This window comes from Petaurus breviceps, unplaced genomic scaffold, assembly GCF_028583685.1.
Source record: "Petaurus breviceps papuanus isolate PSGF00001 unplaced genomic scaffold, PetGlider_PUasm1.0 90822, whole genome shotgun sequence".
NCBI classification, from domain to species: domain Eukaryota; kingdom Metazoa; phylum Chordata; class Mammalia; order Diprotodontia; family Petauridae; genus Petaurus; species Petaurus breviceps.
In genome coordinates, this window is record NW_027187351.1 from 18,732,409 (window position 1) to 18,753,432 (window position 21,024).

The 21,024-nt window shown below is 36.1% G+C and overlaps 1 pseudogene; it reads right to left on the minus strand.

Annotated features, from left to right (window-relative positions):
• Nucleotides 1-13,271, minus strand: part of LOC138148094 (NADH dehydrogenase [ubiquinone] 1 alpha subcomplex subunit 10, mitochondrial-like) — a 28,570-nt pseudogene extending 15,299 nt beyond the window's left edge.
• Between the last annotated feature and the right edge of the window lie 7,753 nt (nucleotides 13,272-21,024).

The window sequence follows — 21,024 nt, forward strand, 5'->3', positions numbered from 1 at the left end:
AATAGCATTTTGATTTCTCATAAAGTCATTAGCTATCTTTTGCTCCAATCTAATTCTGAAGAAATGATTCTCCTCAGTGAGCTTGAGATTCTTTTTCCATCTTGCAAATTCTGTTTTTTAAGGTATTATTCTCCTCATTGGCTTTTTGATCCTCTTTTGCCATTTGAGTTTGTCTACGTTTTAAGGTGGTATTTTCAACAATCTGGCTGTTAAGTGTCATTTCATAATTTTCTTGCATTGTTCTCACTTCTCTTCCCAATTTTCCCTCCACTTCTCTTATCTGCTTCTTAAGGTGCTCAATGGCATGTGACCAGTTTGTATTTTCCTTTGAAGCTTTTGGTGCAGGAATTCTGACTTCACTGTCTTCCTCCTGTTCCATGCTTTGCTCCTTTTTGTCCCCAACATAGGAGTCTAATTTTGGAATCTTCTATCTGCTTTGTTTCCTTTTCCTGGTCATTTTGCCCCTCAGTCACTTGACCCCTGGGCTTTTTGCCACAGTAGGACCCTGCCATCAGACAGGGGAGCTTTTGTCCCAAATGCTGGGTTTTTCTCAGTTGCCAGAGGTATTAGATGGGTACCTTCTCTGTGGTCTCCCCAGGCTCTGGCAATCTGGACACAAACCCCAGAACCTCCACCCTAGACTGCAATCCAGATACAAGCTGATTAAAGCAAGAGTGATTACCCCTCAGACTGGTGCTTGTTCCCCCTACACTCTGCAGGCCAGGAGCTGATGCTGCCACATGGAGCTGGCTGGCTGTGCCGGCATCTCAGCAGCTTCTCGCTCTGGGGCCAAAAGCCATGCATTCCTACTTACTGGGTCCAAAAGTCTGGTCTGCATTGACCTCTCACCTTGTACTCCACATCTATGTGTTGATAAATCTGGAAATGGACACAGCCACTTCTGATCTGGGTCCCTCAGGTTGGCCAAAGATAGTTTTCAATATCCATTTTTCTAGGATTATGAATTCTGTATTTTTTTCCATCCCTACATTCCTTCCCTCTTTCCCAAGACATCAAGGAAAGTGATATAGTTTATACATGAACAATCATGTTAAACATATTTCCACATTAGCCATGTTGTGAAAGAAGAATCAGAACAAAAGGGGAAAACCATGAGAAAGAAAAATATAAAAGTTAAAATACTATTCTTCTCTCTGTATTCAAACTCCATAGTTCTTTTTCTGGATGGGGATAGCATTTTGCATCTTGAGTGTTTTGGAATTTCATGGATCATTGCATTGTTGGAAAGAGCTAAGTCTGTCATAACTGATCATCACAAAATTTAGCTATAATTGTCTATGACATTCTCCTGGTTCTGCTCACTTCACTCAGCATCAGTTCATTTAAGTGTTTCTAGATTTCTCTGAAATCCATCTGCTCATCATTTCTTATATCACAAAATTGTGCATATACTTTGATCCAGCAATACCACTACTAGTTCTGTATCCCAAAGAGATCATACACACACACACACACACACACATACACACACACATATACACATACACATACACAAAATGGCTTTTCCTCACAGATTCTACTCCTGATTTTTAATTTATATTTGTGCATATATTTTATTTCCTATCCCTCCCTGACTTCTCTATTTTACTTTGACTGCCTCCCTTGCCTTCTATTACTTGATGTACCCAACAACAATGATCCCTCCTTTATCCCTTCATCCACATAAATCTCAAAACCCGTTTATATGCCCCTTGGAAATATCCCCTGACACTCCCCTGTAAAGATACCTCCCTCATGCCCCTTGCCTCCCTTTGACATTAGTATTTTTTTTAATATAGAATAATTTTGCACTCTTCTAGATGTATATGTTTTGGTCCCCTCTTAAAACTCTTTTCCAATAAAAGTAAGTTTCTAGAACTAATAGCAGTCCTTCACCATCTACTTCATGTGTTTCACTTCTTCTTCTTGCAATTCATTTCTATTAGATAATTACTCTTTTTAGCTGTTTCGGAATGATCAGGTCTACCCCCTCTTTCTTATGAACTACCGAATTATTAAGAAAAATTTTAGATATGCATTTTACAATTTTTATGCATAAAAGGTAAACTGTCCATTCTTATTGAGTCCCTTTGTTATTCTTATGCTTCTTATTTTTCTCTTGACTCTTTATTTCAAATCTTATATTGAATTCAACTTTTTAAGCACAATTATGAAAATCAGACATTTCATTAAATGTCCTTTTTTAGTTTAGGGTTATGCTTAGCTGTGCTAGGTATGGTATTTTTCACTGGAAGCACAGTTCTGTGGATCTTTGAAATATAGTCTTCCTTGACCTGTGGTCTTTTAGTTTTGATACAGGTAGATCTTCTATAATTCTAATTGTGGCACCACTAGAGGGAATTTTTTCCCTTGTTCCTCACATTTTGTCATTGAGCTGGGAGTTTCAGAATTTGACTACAATATTCCCATTGGATTTCTTCTGAAGATCTCTTTCAGGCAGATATTGTTGAATTTTTTTTTACTATTTTTATCCCGTGCCCCACACATTCTAATGCTTCAGATCAATTTTCTTTAAATATTTCTTGTACTATTGTACATTTTTTTATCATAGTTTTCATGTAGTCCAAATATTATTATTTTTTTCTTGATCTATTCTGAAGAATAGTTGCTTTTCTCATGAGGTATTTCACATTTTATTCCATTTTTTTCATAATTTATATTTTATTTCATTATGTCTTGATCTCTTATACTTTCCCTGGCTTCACCTTGCCCAATTCTGACTTCCTATGAGACATTTTATTGCTTAAGATTCTAGATATAATTTTCTAATTGGGTGATGCTTTTTTATAATCTTCTTTTCTTTTTTTTTTAGTTTTTTTCATAAATTATTCTCATTTGATTTTTAAACACTGTTTTCATGTTATTCTATGAATTATTTTGGGACAGATGAACATTTGACATTGCACTTTGGCGTAGAAGAGGGTTTCTTTGCTTTACTTTCTTCCTCTTAGGAGGAAATCTGCTCTTCTCTATTTCCATAATAACTTTCTGTGGTTGGATTCTTTCTCCTTTGCCTCTGCATTTTTAAAATAGCTAAATGTATAATATTCAATAATAGCTAAATAATGTAATCACCTCTAGTTTGGGGATATGTGGGATGGTGCCTCTGGTTTTAGATTCTCCTTTAGGTGTATCCTCCGACCTAAAATTCAAAGTGAGACCTCCAGCCTCCTGTAAATCCCATCTAGTCAGTGGTGTCCTGCCCCATTACTTCTGTAGTCACTTCTCATGTTATGGTTATCCTTGCCACATCCCTGCAAGTCAGCTGAGTCTGGAATTTCTTTTCAGAATAAATAGGTCCTAGATTTTACCAGATCAGATTTCCAAATCCCCTTCCTGACCCTCGGTTAAAAGTTCCTGTGGCTGGGAGAAAGGCAGCCTCCCAGACCAAATAAACCTATGGCTTACCACCTGTTTTTAAGAGATCCCTGTTTATTTTTCACAGGGATAAATTTCATCCAAGGATATTTCTTTAGGGCTTCACTTATTTTCCCAGGAGGAACCCTATTCTGCCTTTTTCTTCATGGTTTTACCACTCTCTTTACCTGAGGCACTCTTTTATATCTTTCATAGAGGAAAATTTTGAGAGCTTTGAAGTTTCTGATATAATACACCATCATCCTTAGATATATAATTTTCAGAGTCAAGATGGTGGACTAGAAACAGGACCTCCATATTGCTCCAGCTTTCACCACCTCCAATCCATGTAAAAGGGGACTCTGAACTTGGAGCTACAAAACCCAAAATATTACACAGAGAAGCTAACATCTCCTTGAGCACAGCCCAGCAGTCCAGCAAGAATCAGCCAGCACAGTGATCTGGGAGCCTAGCTGAGTCCAGTACGAACCTGAGGTTTTAGCCCCAGGGCAGCCCAGAACAGCCAGAACAGAGAGACTCCAGATCACCAGCAGCTGTGGCAGTCCAGAATTATCAACACATACAGGCTAAGGACAAAGTGAAGACTAGGTGCAATGTGGACTTTGGGACCCAGTAGTTGGGAATGCATCGGCTTTGGCCCTGGGGAGAGAAGCTGTTGAAGGCTGACATGAAGACTCCACAAAGTGGCAGCTTCAGCTCCTGGCCTGCAGACTGTAGGGGGACAGAGCAACCAGTCGAAAGTGTAATTGCTCTTGATTTAACCAGCGTGGATCTGGATTTTGGTCTAGGGTGTACATCCGGGCTTGTGTGACCAGCTTGCCAGAGCATGTGAAGGCTTCAGAAAGGGAACCCAATTAATACCCCCCGCAGCTGTGAAAACCCCATTGTTTCATACAAAGCTCCCTGTCGGGTAGCAGAGTCCCACTGTGGCCAAAAAGCCCCAAAGTGAAGTAATTAAGTGGCAACATGAGCAGGCAAAGGAAGCAAAGCAAACAGAAGAATCCCACATTAGACATCTATTTGGGGGACAAAAAGAATCAAAGCATGGAACAGAAGGAAGACAGTGAAGTCAGAACTCCTCCACAAAAGTTTCAGAGGAAAATACAAGCTGGATAAAGGCCATAGAGGACCTTAAGAAGGTCTAATGTAATGCCAAGGAAAGACAACTTCCCAAGGTTCAAAATACCAGCATAGGTGTTCTCCATTTTATTCAGTGACAAATTAAGAACAGAGAAGATTAAAATATGACATGATTCAAAATACAGCATTTACTAAGTGTGATTAAATAATCTCCAAGTACTATCCCACACCAGGATCTTACATTCATTCAATCAATTACAAAGTCCCTGTTCTAAATACTACTCCACCCCTAGGCTGTACCTACATTTAGTCCATCACAAAACCCCTCTTTTCAAATGGAGATTAGTTTCCAATCATAAGTAAAGTACATTCATTTGTTCAACCATAGAACACAAAAAGGTCAAAAGTTCCCCACCCCTGGATCACAATTGAATTTACCCCAGAGTTACATCAAGTTTGAGCACAGCACTTAATACCCAAATTGAGGTCTTTTCTTCATCTTGATACTGGGCAAGTTCTCAGCAATCTTTGTTCCTGGGGAGACAAAACTTAGCAAGGCCACAAGATACATTGTCAGTATCTTCATTAATTCATCCTCTGTCTGCAGAACAGTCCTAGGACCCCTGAAAACATTAGCAAAACTCTCTCCCAGGATTTCTGTAAACATACAACAAGAAAATCCTTCTTTAGGGCTTCTGAACCAACAGAAAGGTTCCCAGAACCCTGCAACAACAGCACTGTATTTCACCAGTGGACAGTATTCACTCTCTGTCTGCAGGACAGTCTCAGTAGCTCTTAACCAACAGAAAGGTTCAAATACTTCTTCAACAACAGGACTGTCTTTCACCAGTGGACAATCTGGCAAAAAAACATCAAAACAGACAAAGTACCAGCAAAACAGCCATGTCTCCTCAGTCCTTGGCAGCTCTGGGGGTAGGTCTCAAAAGTCCAGGAAATTCAAAGTGGCCCTCAGCAATCCTCTCAGTCTCTCTCTGCCTCCACGAGGGTGCTGTTTCCAAAAAGTTCTTCTGTCTCTCTCTAGTGTCTCTCCAAATTTATGTCACCAGCTCATTCCCAGTTTGTGTCTCTCTTTTCAAGTCAGCAAGTCCATCCCAAAAGGTGGGATTAACAAGTTCTGGGTTTTAATACAATCAATTTGAAAACCAAGCCAATACAGGGGAACCTTTATATTCCATTAATATCACAGAAGCAGATAAAGGAAGTGGAGGAAAAATTGGGGAGATAAATGACAACTATGCAAGAAAGTTACAAAATGAGAGTCAACAGCCTGACTGAGGAAAATAATAATTTAAAAAATAGAAGAACTCAAAAGGAAAAAGAGGCTCAAAAAAGGCAATGAGTAGAAGAATGCTGTAAAAAGCCAAATTTGACAGATGGAAAAATAATATCCAAAGCTAAATGAGGAGAATCATTGCTTCAGAATTAGATTGGAGCAAATGGAAGCTAGTGTTTTTATAAGAAATCAAGATACAATTAAACAGATACAAACAAATGAAAGATTAGAAGGCAATGTGAAATATCTCACTGGAAAAACCACTGACCTAGAAAATAGATCCAAGAGACATAATTTAAAAATTACCAAACTACCTGACAGCCATGATAAAATAAAAAAAAACAGAAATCATCCTCCAAGAAATTCTCCAAGAAAACTTCCCTGATGTTTTAGAATCAGAGGGCAAAATAGAGGTTGAAAGAATCCACTGATCACCTCCTGAAAAAAGATTCCAAAAAGAAAACTCCTAGGAATATTATAGTCAGGTTCTGAAAATCCCAGATCAAGGAGACAATATTACAACAGCCAGGAAGAAACAACTTGAATATTGTGGAAACACAATCAGGATAATTCAGGATCTGGCAGCGTCTACACAGAGGGATTGAAGGTCTTGGAATATGATATACCAAAAGGGAAAAGGAGCTTGGCTTAAAACCAAGAATCACCTACCTAGAAAAACTGAGTATCATGTTTCAGGGGAAAATATGATCATTCAGTGGAATAGAGGACTTAAAAGTGTTCTTGATGAAAAAAAAAACATCAGAGTTGAATAGAAAATTTGACATTCAGATACAAGAAGCAAGAGAAGCATGAGAAGGTAAATAGGAAAAAAGAAATCATAAGGAACTTACCAAAGTTGAACTATTAACATTCCTACATGGAAAAATGATAATTGTAACTGATGAAACTTTTCTCAGTAAGAAAATAGTTGATGTGAATATAAATATATATGTCTATATCCGAGGGCATATGGGCATATGGATACATATGTCAAAATGTTTACAAGTATACATAGTTAGAGGGAACATGACCAATTTAATAAGAAGAACAGGAAGGCAAAAGGGATGGGGACAACCTTAATCTCATTGAAATTGTCTCAGGGAGGGAATGAATTACACACTAAATAGGATATCTCACCCCAGAGGAGAAGGGGGAGAAGGGGATGAAAGGGGAAATGATGTAAGGAAGGGCAGGCTGGGGGGGGAGGGAAGTTGGAAGCACCCGCTTTTGAAAAGAAGAGAAGAGAAAAAGTGGGAGATGGGATAGGAGGGAGGGAAATCTTGTCAGTCTTTTAAAATGTATCTACCATGTTAATGTTTTGTATTAGCTACACATGTACAACCTATACTGAACTGCTTTTCTTCCCAGTAAGGGTGGGTAACAATGGAGGAAGTGAATCAATCTGGAATTCAAAATTTAAAATCAAATATTTGAATATATTCAAATATTTGGTTTTAAAACTGGTTTCCAGATTCTTTACCTTGCTCTCTCATCACCCATACTTAATTGTAAGATAACCATTTCAATATAGGTTTTATACACACAGCTATGCAAAACATTTCCATAGTGGATACATTGTAAAATATTGGCTATATTACCCTCTATCTTAAATGGCCCCCACTTGTTCTATTCTCATCTTTGACGCAGACCATTTTCAAAAGTGTGTGCTTCCACCTTCCCTCTCCCCCCAAATCTGCCCTCCCCTCCATCATCCCCCATATGTCATTCCCTCCCTAAGCTAAATTCAATGAGAGTAAGGTTGACTAATTCCTTATTACCTTCCTGTTCTTCCCCTCCATTTTAACACTTTTCCCGTGCCACTTGTATATGGAATAATTTATCCCCATTCTGTCTCTTCCCATACCCTCTCATTATATTCCTCTCTCACCTCACAATTTCACCTGTTAAGTATCATCCCTTCCTGTTCAACTGGTCCTGTGCCCTCTGTCTATGTGTACCTGTACACATATATACACACACTCACATATGTATTTCTACACCCATATACCCTCCTATATATATGTACCCATGTATAATATTAATGTATGTATGTGCATATGTGTGTGCATGCATGTGTGTATACACACACATTTATATTACCTTCAACAGTTATACTGAGAAAAGTTTCATAAGTTACAATGATCATTTTTCCATGTAGGAATGTAAATAGTTCAAATTCAATAAGTTCCTTATGATTTCTTTTCCCTATTTACCTTCTCATACTTCTCTTTATTTTTGTGTCTGAATGTCATATTTTTTATTCAACTCTGCTTTTTTCATGGAGAATTCTTGAATGTCCTCTATTTTATTGAATGACAATATTTTCCCCTGAAACATGATATACTCAGTTTTGCTGGGTAGGTGATTCTTTGTTTTATTCCCAGCTCCTTTGACTTCTGGAATATAATATTTCAGGCCCTTCAGTCCCTCACTGTAGGAGCTGCCAGATCCTTTGTTATCCTTATTATTTTACCACAATATTCAATTTCTTGCTTCTTGGCTACTTGTAATATTTTCTCCTTTATCTGGGAACTTTGGAAACTGTCTATAATATTCCTAGGAGTTTTGTTTTGGAGATCTTTTTCAAGAGATGATCGGTGGATTCTTTCAACTTCTATTTTGCCCTTTAGTTCTAATAGGGCAATTTTCCTTGAGAATTTCTGGAAGGATTATTTCAAGGTTATTTTTTTTATCATGGCTTTGAGTTAGTCAATTTTTTAAATTATGTCTATAGTATCAATTTTCCAGGTCAGTGTTTTTTTTTTTCCAATGAGATATTCACATTGTCTTTTATTTTTCCATTTGTTTGGATCTGTTTTATAGTATCTTGATTTCTCATAAATTCATTAATTTCCATTTTCTGCAATCTAATTTTGAAGAAATTATGGTATTCAGTGAATATTTGAAATTCCTTTTCCTTCTGGGTAATTCAGCCTTTTAAGGCATTCTTCTTCGCATTGTTTTTTTTTTTGGGTCTTTTTTGCTATTTCAATTAGTCATTTTAAGGTGTTATTTTCTTCATTCTTTTTGCAGTCTCCTTTAGCAGGCCATTGACTTGGTTTTTCATGATTTTCTTGCATCCTTTTCACTTCTCTTCCCAATTTTTCCTTCACTTCTCTTAATTGATTTTCAAAATCCTTCTTGACCTTCTCCATTGCCTGTAATGAGGTCATATATTTATTGAAGCTTTTGAAGCAGGACTTTTGCCTTTGTTGATTTCTTCTGGTTCCATGTTTTGATAATTTTCATTCCCCAAAAAGGATGTTAATGTCTGATTATGCTTCCTTTGCTTCCTCATCTTGCAAGCCAATCATTTGACTTTTAATCCCTTTGCCACTGAAGAACTCTGATTCCAGACTGGAGAGCTTTGTCCAAAATAACTGGGCTTTTGCCAATGTTGTCAGTGGTCTGAGGAAGATTCCCTCTCTACACCCACCACAAGATCTGGCACACTGGCATTTCTCTCCCAGGACCACTGCCCAAGACAGCAACCCAGATCCAAGTAGGTCAAAGCAAGAACAATTTCCATCCAAAAAGTCACTTGGTCCCCCTACACTCTGAAGTCCAGGAGCTCTGGAGGCAGTCACTGGGCTCAATGCATCTCACACAGGATTTCCCTAGGTTCCCATTTTGTTGGGATAAAACCTTACTGTTGACTTACCAGGCTGCTTCAGTGGGAAGATTGTCTCTCTGTCACTTTGTGTGTTCTGCACTTCTAAAATTTTTTAGAGTCATATTTTACATGTTTTGGAGGTTCTTATCATGGGAGTTCACAAAATTTTGGCTGAGCCCGACCGCCCTCCCCCTCGCCCCATGTCCTGCTATTCTGTTCTTCATATGCTGGTGGTTAACTACATTTTTGAAAATTATGGAATTGTTGGATTTTTATTTCTTTGTTTCAAAATGAAGTTTCTCTATGAAACCCCTTTCGCATTGCTCCCAAATCTTTAAACACCACTACAATTATGTCCCTGTACTGGGACAGATTTTAAATGATTTCCAATATAATGATGATTAAATATCATCATACTATATGTTGGCACTAAATATGAAATTTTAAAGAACATATTCTATGAATGTAATTCATAGAGTTTTAGGATATTAATATCTAGCTGATTTTCATAGCTTTTGTGTACTTATTTACTCTACTATTAAATATACTACTCCTTTCATTATTTAGCTGCTTAAACAATGCCATTGTATGTTTTATTCTTTTATTTTACTAAATCTCATCCAGTTTTATTTATATATAAGAGAAAGATAGCTCCTTGAAGGCAAAAATTATTAAATTGTTTGCCATAACATTTTCAGTATTTAACCAAGTACCTGCAACATAGACATGGTAGATACTTTTAAAGAACTTTAATCAATTGAATTTATTTCCAAGAGAGAAGCGGGGAGGATCAAGCAGCTGAACAGAGTGGGATTGAAGGAATCTCTTTGGTGGTGATGAGGTAAGATTATCTTGATTTGCCCATTTTTGGATCTGGTTCCCAGTCCTATGGTGAGAAGAATCATTGACATGGCTGAGCTTGTGGTCCTGGCAGAGAGAATATCCTCTTCACCGTTATAGGGTAGAAAAGGGTGCTTCCGGTCATTCACAGAGAAGAACTCAGGCCAGAAGAGTAAACACCTCTCCTTTGACCATAAAACCATGGAAAAACTGAAAATTGAAAGTTTCCTAGAAGTATCTCTGAAACCAGCTGCATTATTGTAAATATGTATGTATGTATGTGTGCGTATATATGTATCTATGTGTATATATATATATATATATATATATATATATATATATATATATATATACAGACACACATATGAGTAAAACGTTGGTGGGAGTTCATGAGCAATGTTTTTATTAATTTATTGCATTTTTTTCTTTTTGGAGGGCAATTGGAGTTAAGTGACTTGCCCAAGGTCACATGAATCATTTTTGTGTTAAGTGTCTGAAGCCAGACCTGACCTCAGGTCCTCCTGACTCCAGGGCCAGTGCTCTGTGAACTGCACCACCTAGTCTCCCCCAATGGTCTTGAGTGGCTGCTGAAATAAAATGAGACTTACGCTAGGCATAATATCTGCAAAACTCTTTCTGACTCTTAGGATACTTAGTAGACCAATAGCTAGTGGCACAGTGGATTGAACACCAGGCCTGAAGTCAGTACGACCTAAGTTAAAATTCAGCTTCAGACATTGAATAGCTGTGTAACCTTGAGGAAATCACTTAACACCATTTGCCTCAGTTTCCTCACATGTAAAATTAAGCAGAAAAGGACATTGAAAATCCCTCCACTAGCTTTTCTAAGAAAACCCCAAATTATGTCATACAGTGTTGGCATGACTAAAAATTACTGACCATTGATATAAATTTAACAAAAAAATCAGGAGATGAGTTAAAACAAGATAAATTTAAGCAAACTGTGTAATGAATAAATTAACAAGAAAGATATATCTTCATGGACATATGGGTTACACTGTCACACTTATTTTCCATGCTATTAGAGGAGGACATACTTGTATAAAGTACAGTCAATCATAGAATACAGATAAAAAACACCCACATTAAAACTTATGTGACTACCAAACAGATGCAAACAAAGCTGAAGATGGGGCTGATTGAATATAGTTAAGTGAAACAGGCATGTGAAAAATTTGACATTAGAAAATTGAGAAAAAATCCACTACCAAAGCTCTTTTATTTTTCTTTAAGCAATCGGTGTTAAGTAACTTGCTCAACGTTACATGGCCAGCTGTTTCTGGGTAGATGCTAAGTGTCTGAGCCCAGGATGCAATCCCCAGGTCATCCCAACACTGGGGCCAGGGTTTTTCCTCACTGGGTTACTTGGCTGCCCCAAAGCTCTTTCTTAATAGTCACACCCCAAATATCCCCTAAAATCAGCAACCTTCAAATTTGTTATGTTTCTGTTCCCATTCTGGGTCCTGCTTTTTCTGCTTTAGGATCAAGTGATGGCTGTTCTGCTGTTCAGTATTAACAAAAAATATTTTGCTTCATACATGTTCACAAATTTCCTAAATGGAAATCCAGGTCTCCTTACAACACATTGCCTTGCCACCCCCAATTACGCAATCTAGCAATTCTTTTATAAACACTATGGTAATTTATTCAATTTCAGTTAATGATGGGGAACAGTACAACCATGAATTCCAAAACGAAAAGATTTTTTAAAAATCCATACATGTGTGTTAGTGTAGTACTTTAACAGTTATCAATAGACAATACAGTCTAACAGCTTAATAAATAGCTGACCTTAACATATGGTATTATAATTAACTGGGAGTCACTACATGATACCTTGAATATCAAAAATAAACAGTCAGCTATAAAAGCACATGTATAACATTATAAATAATAACAATCATCAATAATAGTGGATGATAGTTCAGTGAAGAATATAATATATGGGCGTTAACATATGGTTGTAAATACTACCTTCTTAATTGAAATAATGTGACCACTTACAAATAGAAAAGTAAAATTATCTATACATAATTCAATTTTAGAAAAGCAGCTAGTTTTGTAACTCTAAACTACTAATGTATTCATCATTACTGATGGTTTTAGTAGCTACATTTTCCTTCTCTAAACAACCTGCAATTCAATCAGTAGTGGCATTGGGAGTAATACTGAAAGAATAATGACAAATTGCTCAATGAATAGCAAATACAATACAGAGGAAAATCAATCTCTCCTTTCCTAGTATTAACTTTGCTGGTTTTTTACATATTACTAAAGCCCTTCATTGTCACTAGGTCTTTAAAACATGGTTGGATTTTTCTCATATCCATGTGAATTTAAGGTCACAGCCTGTACAAAAACATATCTTTGATAAGTTATGAAGCAATTTTTTAAATGCAATCTTAGAACATAAGCTATTTTTATTAGATGAACATATTAAGCTGTTAGACTATATTGTCACTTAATCCACCTTGTGCTGAATATTTTTTCTAAATGTTGGTGGAACTGAAAAGAAGTAATAGTGATAGTCATTTAGAATTTGGATAAAAAAATTTAAAAATAGTGGAAAAAACTCAGGATTTATTTGGTAATATTTTGAGGAAGATTAAAATCGGAACCATTATTTTTTTTCTGAAAGTTACATTCCCTATATCAGTTTACTTTCTACTTTTCTTCACATCTCTATCCTTTAGCAAATGTGTTTTTCAAAAGATGAAAAGGGGGGCCAGAGTCAAGATGACTGAGTAGAAACAGGATTTCCACAAGGTTCCTGCCCCCACCTCCTCCAATTCATGTAAAAAAAATGAATCTAAACAAACTTTGGAGCAACAGAACCCACAAAATGACACAGAGAAACTAACGTCCTGCTGAAGACAGTCTGTCAGGCTGGCAGGAAGGGGCCAGCACAGCTGTTTGGGAGCTGGATCCAGGCCCACAGCAACCCCAGGTTTTAGCCTCAGGGGGTCCACAATGAGCCACTGCCTGGAGGGACTTCAGATCACCAGCAGCTGTAGTGGTTTCCATAATTAGCAACCCATAGATGCAAAGGACATATTAATAGGTCAATGCAGTGTGGACTTTGGGACTTGGGAGTTTGGGAGTGTGGTCTGGCCTTTGCCCCGGGGCAAGAAGTGGCTGAGGTGTGCCTGCCATCCAGCTGCTACCACATTGCTGTTTCAGAGCTCCAGGACTGCAGATTGCAGGGGGACCAGACATCCAGTCTCAGGGGTAATGAATCTTGCTTCAACCTAATTGGATGTGGATCACTGTCTGGGGTGGAGTTTCTGGGGTGCCTCACCAGTGTGCTAGACCATGTGGAGGCTTCAGAGAGGGCAGCCAACTAATAGCTCCAGGAGTTGAGAAAACCACAGTAATTTGGGACAAAGCTCCCCTTTCTGGTAGCAGAGATATACTGTGGCAAAAAGCTCAAAAGTCAAGTAATTTAGTGGCAAAATGAACAAATAAGTGAAGTAAAGCCAGCACAGTGGTCTGACTTTGAATTCCTTTTTGGGGGAGAAAAGTGATAGGGGCATGGAATAGGAGGAAGATAGCAAAGTAAGAAGTGCACTCAAAGCTTCCAATGAAGGAATAAACTGCTTACATGCCATTAAAATAGCTTAAGAAAAATTTTGAAGACCAAATAAGAGTATTGGAGGAAAAATTGGGAAGAGAAATGAGTATCATGAAAGAATTTAATGAAAAGAGAGTCAACAACTTGAATAAAGAAAATAACACCTGAAAAAATAAACTGACTCAAATGGCAAAAGAGACCCCAAAAGTCAATTAGGTGAGGAATGTGTTAAAAACTCAAATTTGCGAGATGAAAAAAGAACCTCAAAAGCTCACTGAAGGGAATCATTCCTTTAAGATTAGATTGGAGCAAATGGAAGCTGGAGACTTTATGAGAAATCAAGATACTATTAAACATTTCCAAAAAAATTAAAAAAATAGAAGGCATTGTTGGAAAAAAAAACACTGACCTGAAAAAGAGATCCATGAGAGATAATTTAAAAATTATTGGACTACCTGAAAGCAATGGTTAAAAAAGAACCTAGAAATAATCCTCCAAGAAATTCTCAATGAAAATTGCCCTGATATTTTAGACCCAGAGGGCACAATAAATGTTGAAGGAATCCACCAATCACCCCCTTATAAAGATCCAAAAAAGAAAACTCCTAGGAATATTATACCCAGGTTCCAGGGTTCCCAGATAAAGGAGAAAATATTACAAGAAGCCAGTAATAAGCAATTTGTAAACTGTGGAAACAATGAGGATAACACAGGATCTGGCAGCTTCTACATTGAGTGATTGATGGGTTTGGAACATGATTTACCAAAGGTCAAAGGAGCTGTAATTAAAACTAAGAATCATCTACCAAGCAAAACTGAGCATCATGTTTCAGGGGAAAATATGGTCATTCAGTGGAATAGAAGACTTTCAAGCATTCTTGAAATACTCTACCAGAATAGAATAGAAAAATTGACATTCAGATACAAGAAGCAAGAGAAGCATGAGAAGATAAACAGGGAAAAGATATCATAAATCAAAGTTGAATTCATTACATTCCTACATGAAAAAATGATAATTGTAAATTATGAAACTTTTATCAGCATTAGAAGAGTTGAAGGGGATATATATATATATATATATATATATATATATGTTTATATAAGAGCATATATGAATGTGTGAGTGTATGTGAATAGATATACATAGACAGAGCGCCCAGGACCAATGGAATATGAAGCTGGGATATGTAAAAGATGAACTAAAGAGATGAGAGAGGAATATAATGATGGGGAGAGATAGAATGGGGTAAATTATCTTATATAGAAGAGGCAAGGGAAAGCCATTACAATGGAATGGAAGAACAGGAAGATAAAAAGGAATGAGTCAACTTTATTCTCATTGAATTGGGCTTAGGTAGGTACTGACATACATACTAAATAGGGTATCTCACCCTACAGGAGAGTAGGGGGGAAAGGGATGAGAAGGGGGATGATGGAAGAGAGGGTAGGCTGAGGGGAAGGAAGATTGAAGCGCCCACTTTTGAATATGGATATGATCAAAGTAGAAAATAGAACAAGTGGGGGTTGGGATAGGATGGAGGGAAATATAGTTATTCTTTCACAATATGATTACCATGGAAACGTTTTGCATAACTACACATGTGCAACCTATATTGAATTGCATATCTTTCCAGTAAGGGTGGATGATGAGTGAGGTAGGAAAGATTCTTGAATTTAAAGTTTTAAAATCAATTGTTTAAAATGTATGTATATTGGGGTGGCCAGGTTCCTCAGTGAGTACCACCATTGGCCCCACATTCGGCATGACCTGGGATCGAATCCGGTATGACCTGGGATCAAATCTGGGCTCAGATACTTAGCACCACACCCAGAAATAACTGGCCATGTAACCTTTAGCAAGTTACTTAACCCCATTAAAAAAATATATATATATATATATATATATATGTATATAAAATCACTACTATTTTACATGTAACTGGAAAATAAGATATACAGGCATTGGGGAATAGAGACCCATCATGCCCTTCTGCAAATTTGGAGGGGGAATTGGGGAAGACATGGGAGAGAACAGATTGGGGGAAATGGATATTTAGTGGGATCACTGTTTTGGGGTGGTTGGCAGGGGAAAAATAGGGAGAAAATTTGTAACTCAAAATCTTGTAGAGATGAATGATATAAACTAAAAATAATTTTTATAATAGATGAAAATAGATCTGTAACCTTTTTCTGCATTTATAGTGAATTTGTGGAGCGAAGAATTTCTGCCCCTCAGATTCTTTTAGATGTCTTCATATTTTAAGTAAACCATAACAAAATTATGAAAAAATAACTTTTAGAGATACATTCCTCAACTTCGTTTGATCCCACTTTAATGTCTTAAAAAAATAAAACTAAAACATTTTCCGTTCTTGTTGTTACCCTTTGTTTCCTGTCCAAAGCATTATTCAAAAGTCATAAAATTTTACAGAAATTTCAGGAAAATTGCCCTTAAATCTGTACATCGAAATAGTTTCTAATATCCATTCAAAGCCAGACAAGAAAATCAAGTGTATCATTTAAGAGGCAAACCTTAGTTTCGACTCCCAAACAAAAGAAAAATTTTAAAGCTATTTATTAATTTCATTTCTTTTACTTTTCTAAGGGATTTGTAACTATTTCCATCATCATCACCACCACCATTGTCATCAACATCATCACCATGAGTCATGAAGGATCCAAGAATGATATTTCAACCAAATAGAAAATTTTAAGAATATATTCCATTCACTGTATTTCAGATACTGAAGAAAATTCTAAGACAGCAATTCATTGAATATAGTGTTTTAAGTAAGTGTCAGTATAACAATTTATCTGCATTTCAAAGTGATTGCATAAAGAGAACCCTTTCCTGGAATATATATGTATTGACAGTTTTATTTGAAACCTAGATTATTGTATTGGCACACTTCCTAATTTTGGTGTTATTAATATCGTATCAGTGATGTAGATAAAATTACCAATTGCTTCTTATGACCTCTAGGATAAAATGTGTTATGAATGAGAAATACTGAGAGAGCTTCTTGGAAATTAATAATCAGTTTATTACTTATACTAATTAGTAATAAATTGATCATTAGTTTTTCTTGGAAACTAAACTGGCCCATGGAAAGCCTGAATGATTTCAATAACCTTTAAAGAGGATTTTCCTTGATGACTGAAAATCAACTATGATTGGTGGACCTTTAATGAGAAGATGTGCTAAAAACATTTTAGCAACTACTGCTGAGAATTTGCTTTGATTCCTAAGAGTCAGCTGCCTCCATCACTATAGACCGGGTAATTCATCTCTATCTAGGCCATTCTAGTTCTTTCTCTCCTTCATGAGCTGGGTCTTCCTAAAGTATAATGGAGGTTTACAAGGTCATAGGGCTCCTTTCCCCAGGGTACCAACTCACCCAAACTGGATTCTTTTTATATACTAAACAGAATTTAGGTCTCCCAGTTGAGTGGAGTCCTGGTCAAGATTGAAGATCATGTTCCTTGAGTGGTAGGTGTAATATCCTCCATTAATTATGTCCCTCAGAGATTGTTTTTAATGAAACCTGAGCCTTAGTTAGGAAATTGAGGAGAAAAACCTGGATCCCAATTAAAAATTGGATTATCAATATAATAGTAAAATAATAACTTCTTTCAAATGCAATCTCATCATGCAAGCCCTTCAAAATCAGGTTCTGATATACCTAAGGTTAGCACATATTACTCTCAATTTTATTACCTATATTCCAGTCAAATCAGCCTAATTGCAATAACCCATTATATTTCCCTTTTCCATACTTTTGCACATACCCATGATTAGAATGTACTACCTCTTCACCTTGAACTCTTAAAATCTTTAGCTTTGCTATAAGCTCAGCTCAACTTCCACCTTCTTCAGGGGTCTTTTCCTTATTACCCTTCTCATTTTAGTAAATTTATATAATAATTATTTTTTTCTTTGAATAAAATGCATATCTAATTATGTGTGGATATTATTTCTTCTACCTTATAGGTAGGTAGAATCTTGCATTTTCTGTTTCTATAACCTAGTATCTAGCCCAATTCCTGTTGCATTTTTGAGCTGTTTCAGTCATGTACAACTCTCCATTACTCTGTTTTGTTGGCAAAGATATTAGAGTAGTGTTGGTATTTCCTTCTCCAGCTCATTTTACAGATGAGAGTTAAGTGATAGCCAATATCTGAGGACAGATTTGAACTCAGGTACTCTTGATTCCAAGGCTTAAAATCTATCCACTGAACCACATAGCTATCCCTTTTTGGTACATGGAAGGCATTTAATGATAAATTAAGATTTTACAATATCTTTTTGTCATTTAACTTTGTCATATGTAAATCTTAATAACTTTTTGATTAAAACAAAATTATTGCTAGTTTCTATTGCATAGGGAAAAAGTTGCCTGAGAAGATGGGGGAACTAACTCAAAATGATTCCTGTCAGCAAATAAATTCAGTTCCTCAACCTTTTATCAAATATTGAATATTTTACAAGCTGTCTTAGGGGTTTAGAGAGATAGAAAGGCACCTAGGACAGGTTACCTGCTCTCAAAGATTTTGAATTTAAATAGCAGTAGATAGGAGATATGTAAAGATAAGTATGATACAAGTTAAACACCCTAGCTGACTTTTAAACCCATGACACTTATTTGAACTATAGGTCAATTAAGAACTAATACTAAACTGGGTGAAAAAAAAGGGAATGTAAAATGCTAAGATGTCAAAAAAGAAGAAATTATAGGAGGGAGAAATAGACCTCTCAAAGAAATTTGGCATATATAATCAAGAGATATAAGCGCTAATGTCTTTTTCTCATCTATTTCATGCAGCCACTCAAGCTACTGTGCCAATGTAATTAATTCAATATCTTAGTAGATATGACTGAATGGCATTTTTCCTGGAATATAGGAAGTAATGGGTTCCTAGGTAACAGATAACAAATTCAACTCATTTATAAGAAGCACACATAAAAAAATGGGGGTGGCTAGGTGGAACAATGAATAGAGCACTGGCCCTGGAGTCAGGAGGACTTGAGTTCAAATCTGGCCTCAGACAATTAACAAAAAAAACTAGCCCTGTGACCCTGGGCAAGTCACTTAAACCTAACTGCCCTCCTAAAAGCAAAAAAAGAAAGAAAAAATGCCTTCATAAATGTTGTCAATGACTAAAAAAAAGCAAGATGGTGGAATGTTCCATTTTGAAATATCAGATATAATGGGAGAATTACATTATTTCACTTTCCTTTGAAAAAATTTTCCCGTATAAAAGCGGTAATGTTATTCTGTCTTTTTTTAAATTGAAAAAGTCTTGTGTGAATATGTTAATGTTGTGACACAAATTATAAACACAAAAGTTGTAAAAATATACTTAAGAAGTTAGGATATATTTCCCATCTTATGTTTTTAACTGCATATATGAAATTCACATTTCTTGAAGAAGATATAAGAGAACTAAAGGCACAAGGTTAGCCTCAGGTGTTTATTTTTTTTAATTTGAAAGGATAACAATAATTTTCATTATTTATCAGTCTGTTTCACAAGATGTCACAAAGGCAAAATACAAACAAATAAAGAAGGAAAACAAGTGTATATGAGAGAGGAACCTAAAATTGAATTTAGCTATGTTATATATGTTAATTCATATCATCTTTTTTTTAAAAAAAATATATATTATATGTATCAAGTGTGCTTTCCCTTTTTCTTTTTTTTTAAGCAATCAGGGTTAAGTAACTTGCTCAAGGTTACACGGCCAGGTGTTTCTGGGTGGGTGCTAAGTGTCTGAGCCTGGGATTTGATCTCCAGGTCGTCCCAACACTGGAGCTGGTGCTCTTGCTTGCTGTATTACGTGGCCACCCCGTGCTTTCCCTATTTCAAAAGAAATCATGACATGACATATTTATTATCAATCCTTCCTGGACATGTCCTTCACTAGTACTCTCTCAGAAATTTATACAGATAGATAGATCTATAGATAGACTGATTGATTGATTGAATTCTGTTACTTCATCCTTATAGCAGTTCTTTAATCCTCCAAGCCTATGGTCATATAGTTGCAGATTCTGCATATAAGCTGTATACTTGTAAGCCTAGACACTTCTTAGAGAACTAGTAGAGATCTAATTTGAAAGCAACAATTCAAAAAAAAAACCACATACATGACACCACCATCACCACAGGGGGGGGGGGACACAGGGTTGAGGGGGAATAGAGGATGGGAACATTTGGTATGACAATTAATTTTGGAAATAAAAAAATTAGCGTGAAGAAGTCTTGGAGTTGATAATAATCTGTTTATAAGAATTTGAATGAAGTCATGTGGAAGCTGTTCTAGCCATATGCATTTAGGACACAAAAAGTAATAGAGTATAAACATTCCCAAGAGAAATATTTTGGTCTGATATATATTTAGTAAATATAGGAACCAAAAATATCATAGAAAGCTTTGGATATCTGTGAATTTCTTTTCACTGAATATTTGTAGAACAGGTTGGACATCTGTAAACTCTTTTGTAGAAGGGATACATGATTTGGTATGGGTAGCAATGAAAATACAAAATCTCTAATGTCTCTTTCAAAACATTCTATAAATTCCTATAAATATTTTGCAACAGATAAAAAAATATTAGGGAGGTCCAGAAATTATGACAATATTCTGTCATCTAATAAACCAAAAAGATCTTATTGCTACAAAAGATGAGAGTAAAAGATTTCTATGATACTTAGCCTGCAATCTAATGATGCATTTCTCTTTCCTAGTTTTAGGATGGATCTTTACATTGAACCATAGTAATCACATAAAGAAGGTATAAACAAATAGCGAGAAATCTTTTCACCATCTGAATAGGAACATTGAAATTTACCAGTATGCCCTTATCAATCAATGACTACTTTAAAGAAGGCTGGTGAAGGTTGAAAATACCTTAAATAACATATGGATTTATTGACAGATTTTGTCACTGTTGTCAGTTTATGAAACATAAGATCTAATACTATCCTTGAAAGTTCATCCCAATAGCAGAAAAGATCTACTGAAAATTACACTGTAAGTTTCTATCCTTAATTCCAACATTTTTATTGTGGAATTTATGTTTTACAAACATCTAAGACATCTTTAAAAGAAAAAAATAGTTCAGAAAATGGAAGTTTCAATAATTTATATGAAGAGACAAAGGATACTGCAGTGGCCTTTGGCTTGGTGAATGGAATAGTGAGAG